The sequence below is a fragment of the Tyto alba genome, unplaced genomic scaffold, assembly GCF_018691265.1.
Source record: "Tyto alba isolate M040663 unplaced genomic scaffold, T.alba_DEE_v4.0 Super-Scaffold_22, whole genome shotgun sequence".
Taxonomy (NCBI): domain Eukaryota; kingdom Metazoa; phylum Chordata; class Aves; order Strigiformes; family Tytonidae; genus Tyto; species Tyto alba.
The window spans coordinates 4,856,734-4,863,622 of NW_024881296.1; positions in this window are offsets into that span (position 1 = coordinate 4,856,734).

Consider the following 6,889-nt stretch of genomic DNA (forward strand, 5'->3'; position numbering starts at 1 on the left):
AATAATATATGGGGAAGGGAGGCGGGCGGAGGAGGGAGGGCAGGAGTAGGAGGGGGCGGGAGGAGCCCTTTCCAGCAAATAAGTGGTCGCTCTGTCTACGGCTGGGGACGGCGAAAACAGTTTTTAAAGGATCTCTGTGCAGCGATGTCTCTATATGTTTAAATAAAGCCATTGTTTGGGTAGCGGATTGAACGCAGGCGGGGTCCCGTTATCCCTAGCAGCCCTTTCTCCCCTCCCCGAGGAAAGGAGGGTGCTTCCCAACAAATTACGAGCCTGCCTCTCCTGCGTACAGCTCTCACCGGCCTGGAGCACGACCGAGATGCTCAAAACGTCAGGCACCGTTCGAGGGATGAATGAAAAGGGGGTTGGAAGAGGAGCGCGAACCCCGGCTCCAGGTGCTGTGGCTGGGGAGGGCAGAGTGCGGGGCGCGGGGAGAGGTGCCGCCTCGGCCAGGCCCCTAGCCGTGTGGCCCCAACAGGAATCTGATGCGAAGATAAATCAGGGATGACAGCTGAGAGTTTGTGAACTGAAAATAACCATCCTTAGAAGAAAGAAACCAGCAGTGGGAAATCCCCCATCTGTTTTGTTTACTCTACATACGCTTAGCGTGGATGTAGCAGTGGTTTATTTTCATAGTGAAGAGATTATATGTAAGAGTGATTTCACGGCTTTTTTATTATTATTCATCAATCTTGTTTAAAAGCCACATCTGTATTAACTTCCATTCCATAAGCAGATCCTAATTTTTCGTTTGTTTTAAAATGAGAGCTGGATGTTTCGGAGCAGCTGTTTATAAAATGCAACACTAACCGGTGTCAAATGAAAAAAGGAACAGAGAGAACGGATTAAATGCATCCCCTCTCATCATAATATTTCTTAGGAAATGATGCTCATTTTGTGACAGTGGGTAGGAATGGATTTTCTAGTTTCGGGTTTTGCTTTTGCCAGATTATTAAAACTGTTGATGCATAAAAGGGGAGGAATGGGGACAGAGAGAATGAATATAGGAAAGGTTCCATTTTTTTCAGTCTTTCTTTGCTCTGCCATTTTCTTTCTTGTGTCATGCCTAGCCATTCTCATGTCAAGCTGAGGGGAGAAAAAAGTCCCAAGGGGTTTAAAGATTTGGAATTCCCCAGTTCAAGGTAGAAAGGGGCAGGTTTGTCATCTGGCGCATAAAAGAAAGAGCCCTGACCCACATAAACCTGCCTGTCTTCTGTCTAGATATCTTTTTCTCTCATGTGACCTCTGTGCTGAGATTGAGAGTTTATTGACTGACTGCGTTTGGGCTACCTCCAGCCAGAAACCTCAGCAGTGCAAGGCGTGTTCTGAAACACCACTGATTTCACAGCTACATTATGCTACTATATCACAAGAAAAAAGCTGTGGGTGAAACGCTTTTATTTGCTTAGTCTCTGTTCTCTGCTCTACCATCTGTCAGCAGCAGGAGTAGAGGGATGCTAAAGATTTCTTGCAGATCTATAGGTGAATCCACGGCACAGATTTAAAGTCTGTGCTGGAAGCTATAATCCTAAAGGTAATTAGGAAGGCACAGTAGCTTTTTCCCTGGACTTTTGCTTCCCTTCTTTACCTGTGCTGTGTGTAAGGTGACAGTGATCGTAACGTGTAATGGTTGTACTGGGTCTGAGACATCTAAGCAAAACTGGGCATAACAGACAAGAAGTGGTAGAAAAAATGAAAGGGTTTGAACACCAAACCCAACCAGCTCCCCTTTATAACTGCTTTTTATCCAGGGCTTACAACTTCCACAGTTCTGATACATTTCCATTTTGACCATTACTCTAGAGTTTATGGAAAATCCTAGGATTGTTTGCGCTTGACTACAGAGGGAAATGTCAAGAAAGAAACCACCTCTGAAGTACAACCACTCTCTTTCAAACTAGACTTTACTTTTCCTCTCCACAAACCTGATCTGGCCTCAGAGCATATTTCCATAAGAGATGACATTTGCAGTGGCGGTGAAAAAATGATCTGGTCTTTTCCGTACTGTAGTGTGGCTTGTAATTCATTGAACATCTTTTTCCACCTACTTTGGAAGTTTGTCTGAAGCGTTTATGCCCAGGAATGCTACGGCTTTGAGGGAAGGGGGAGCTGCTTGGCCCGGTGCACCCATTTACCTATCCTGCTGATCACAGAACAGCTCCTGTTTCCAAGAACTTGTGGAGTTTGAATACAGAAAATTTCATGCCCATGGCACCAGAGGCTGCTGATAGAACTAGCACCTACTGTAACGGTACTCAATGCTCTGATGGGTTTAGGTTGCAGAGCACAGATTTTCCTCCTTATGACAAATACTTATCTATATAACTGTGAGTGCGCTCTTGACGATGGAGATGAATAGTCAAAACACCACTGTCATCCTTACTGCTTCAGGGGCCAGAACAGAAGCTGATCTGGGCACTGAAAAATGCCACTGAGCTTAAGCTGGCTGACCTTGGGCACCCCGACTCTTGCTGAGGAACAGATCACACCGAGTCGATCCCACTAATTTTCATGAAGCTATTCATAAAGCACTGTTCGGTCTGAGCCTGATAGAATCAGGCCTTTACTATGTTTTGTAATCAAGCCAGTTTCATAGTGGAGATGATCCCTATGATTTTTCATCTTTTTATGTTCAGATGAGCCTTTAATCTATTAGAGCTGTAACGGTGTATGGATAACCTAGAAACCCTGTTCTGGCAGTCCTGGCTTTGATCTTTATTTTCAGTATCACTAGTATCATCCCCTAAAACTATTTACCCTCTGTAAGAACTTATTAACATCTTTTATATCCCTCCCAACAGGAAAAAAAGCTAATGAAGTTTATTTATAAATTTATATAAAAAAGAGATAAGGCAGGCTGCAGTACAACTCCTCAGTAAGGAGAGAGATTTGGTTCATCTTTTTGCTTCTCTTGTTTTATTGCTTATGGCTTCTCCTGCTCATTGTTCCTTTTTGGGAGGTTTTTTGGTTGTTTTCCCATTCCTTTTCTTGTACCTTTCTGTATTTTATATTACCCTCACACATTAACCCCTTTCCAATTAGTTTTCCCTCTTTCTTTTCTCATTTTATTCCTGTAGCTGTCCACTGAAGTCACTTCACTTTTCTTCAGTTTTCTTCTTTTACCACTGCTGCTTCCCCACAGGGAACTTTTTGGTTCCAGTATTCCAGTGTCAGTGTCACTAACAGGCATCACTCCAAGCGCACATCCTCTCGTTTGAAGGGAACAGAGGTAAAAAAAAAGGGATCTTATCTCCACAGTGGTTATTCCATTGCCAAAAGGAGAACAGAGGGAGAGCTCACAAGAGCAGAGAAGACAAAATGTACCTGGGCTAATGCCAGCAGTGTGTGTGGTGGTGTAAGGCGGAGTCTCGCTGGCTCACTGTGGGACACGGGGTGCTCAGTTAGCAGCAGAGGATGCCCTCAGCAACTGCTGCGGACAACGCAGCTGCAGCTGCTGGTCATCTCTGAATTTTAGGCTGGAGTACTACCCAGTGGCCGAGTGTTTTGGTACACACAGCCCCCCCAACACGCACCTTGGTACTGCTCTTACGCATAACAGACACCACACCACACTGTAATTTCTCCTCTCTGCTTGTTCTTCATCACTTTCTTCTTTACCCAGACTCTTCTTCCCAACATTACCAGCTCCAGTTGATGCTGGTGTTGCATGTTGTTTGAGGGATGATGTAGCAAAGAGGCATTGGAGGGAAGGCTTCCACCCTGGCTTAGTGGAAAAGCTGATGTATATGGTCTGTGGGGAAGGGCAGCTTTGGATATGGTAGCTATGTGCTACCCCTTTCCCTTCTTTCCTTGGTTTTGTAGATTTGCATTAGGTATATTATGCAGGCGTAACAGGTTTGAAATCGGCTTGGTGGGGTTTTGGTTTTTTTTTTGAGCGTGCATTCAAGTAGCCATTATGTTATTTAGGGTTCTCAAATGTTTGCACATTGATCTGTTCATGAAAGGAACGAAGGCAGAGCTTGGCAGGAGCCCAGAAGAGTGCCACGGAAGCATGGCTGCTGATAAAAAGCTTATCTGTTGGCTAGCAGAAGACTGTATCTGTAATGGAAATGCAGTTACTTATTGAATTTTCTCTGTCAGAGGAGTAAATCTGCCATAAAAAATATAATTCACAGCAGAGGACAATTCTACAGAATGGAATTTTATTCAGACTGTCTGCTGAGTATATGCTTGTTATGATGGTTAAATGGCAAAAAAATAATGCTTGATCCTAAACATTGCTTGAAAAATACTCACACTTCTAAATCTATTTCAGCAATCTATGAATGAAATTCGATGCAGAGGAAAATACTGCTTTAAACATATATGCCAAGAAAAAGTGGTAGATTGGCACAGACAAATTTCAGTAAGAGGTCAGTTTCAACACTTCTTAACAAATTTGTACTGAAAAGAAAGCACAAAAGGCACTAGCCTACAGTCAGGACTCTTGAAAAATAAGATCTCATGTTTCTGTGATGTTGTAAAAATACCTTGGCCTTAGAGCCACTGGAATTACTCCAGGGATGTCTTGGCTTTTCTGCTGTGCGAAGAGCCTGGTCTTTGTTGCTGCTCCCACAGCGGAGTGAGATCCTTTCCTTTGCTGCTGCAGTTCAGCCTGCAGGCAGCATCCTCAGAAGACTGCTCGCTCTTTTGAGAGGCGAGAGGCCAAGAGCACTGGACCCTGAGCAGCTGCATGTAAAGGAGAGCAGGAAATGGCACCCTGCTTTGGACTCGTTTCAGAACACCATGGGCAATGGGATCATGGTCAGCATCTTCACAGTACGATTATTATAGAGAACTCTTGTCGCGTTAGCTGCCCTTTTTTTAAAGTATGTGTGTAAACTTCTCACAAAGTTAATTTGATTTCAGTGGTATTATGGCAGAGATTGAGTTACGGCTCCTCATTTTGTTCCCTGTGCCCACCTGCAGAGAGGGCTGTAGGAAGCTGTCCTGAGCGTGGACTTGCAGTCTGTCTCAACCCCCTGCAGCCATCCTGCTGCCGTTCCCTGCTCTCCCCTGCTGTCTCCATGGACATCCCATTCATGCCTGTAAGGAAAATAAGTTTATCTGTTTTTTTAAGAAACTACCCGAGGATTGTATAAAATCCAGACCTGTCCAAATATTCTCTTTTGGCGGAAAGACTGGAAGGAGGTAAGAAAAAGTAATGGCATGCTAAGTATTAGAGGGATGGGAAGGAACTGAGTAGAGGGACAAACACCCCCAGCAAAAACAAAGGAAGAGCAAGTAATCTTAACACGGAAGTGCCAGTGTTACTTAGGAGCACAGAATGGGCTGAAAGAAAACAGACATCTGGAAAATAAGCTAGACTGGGTTAGGTACTTGTATATACAATTGTAAAGTGGAAGTAAATTGCCACCATGTGGCAATCTCTCCACACGTAAAGAAAACCCTTACATGAAGGGAGTAGTGAATTTTTGTCCTTGAAAGGGCAGGCAGTATTCTGTGAACTGGGCTAGGGAGCTGATCCATTTACGACTCACTGAGAAAGGTCTTTTATCAAGGGAGGCCCAAGTAGCTTTTCTACAGCTTTACTACACATGCGAAAAGATAAAAAGTGCTATTGTTCTTTAGCAAAAGACAACTAGTGACAAATTTTCCCTGAGCCATGAAGGATCTATAAATTCCCTAAGAAATGGGCTTTGTTTTTCTATTTTGTAAGCAGCTCGAGATCAGAACCTCCCACAGGGTCTCCAGAAACCATGCCCTGAATGCACATTTGAAAGATCAGGACACCTGTGAAACCAGCCTTGGCTGTAGCTACTGGGACAAAATTTACATGGAGTTCTAGTGGGTTTGACCAAAGCCTCCTCTATGTATTGATTGCAGTGTCGCCCAGGAGCATTGAAAATCAAGAGACTTGGAAGCTGCATGGAGAAACAAGAGGTAGAAGCCAAGAAAACGGGATCACTGGGGAGAAGTGTAGAAGTTGATAATTGCGAGTGAGGCCAGATTGACAAGTTGCAGAAACGGGGGCTGCCTTGCGCTTCCTCTTCTCTTTTCAGCTTGGTTTCTGTTTAGTAAACAAGAACTCCTACATGGCTATGCACCAGAGAATCGAGGCAGGAGAGGCCTCTTAGGAGCATGGGGGCTCGTGTCCTGCCAGTTAGCAATGAGACAAGCACTGTAATCTGGCATAGATCTGTGTCACCGCTGTAAAGGGAGGTCATTCCTGCTACCACCCCTAGCTGCCCATTCTCATCTCTGCTCCTGCGCTCACGGAAGCTTTCACACAGCCACAAGACTTAATGCAGCCCAGGACAGTTAGTTTTCAGCATCAGCATCTTGATTCAGAGATGCCCGTGCCTACACAAGGACAGGAGTGGGGAGGAGTGGCCCCTTGCAGCGCCACTGGGAATTTGTACCAGATCCAAAGAGCAACGTCCGTGGCCTGAGACATCACCATCAGTCAGGAGGGGAGGAAAGTCCACAAGATGCCAAGCTTTATATACCTTTTTTCATCAACCTCACCTACCCTAGATTTATGCGTCTCTCTCCAGCAGTTCATTGAGCTGCCCAGTAGGAGGGATAAAACAGACGTCAGCCATATCAATCACACTTGTACCAGCAATGTATTTTATTGCTTCGTTTAGCATTACATTTTCTGATTTGAAAAACAATTTATTTCTGCCTTTGTCCTCTCTTTCCCTTTGAAACATTTTTCTTTCATCTATGCTAGTGTCTTTTTGTATTCTTTTTAAGTACAGAAATTCTGCTTCCCTCTTCCTTATGTTGCTTTCCCTTATTACTCTTCACTCCCTCCTTGTTGCAGAGAAACTCCCTTGCTCCTACACCCTCCCCTCCTGACACCCACCACAGCCTTTCTGCCCTTCTCCCACCACTGGTCTCACAGACAGACTCCTCCTCCTTC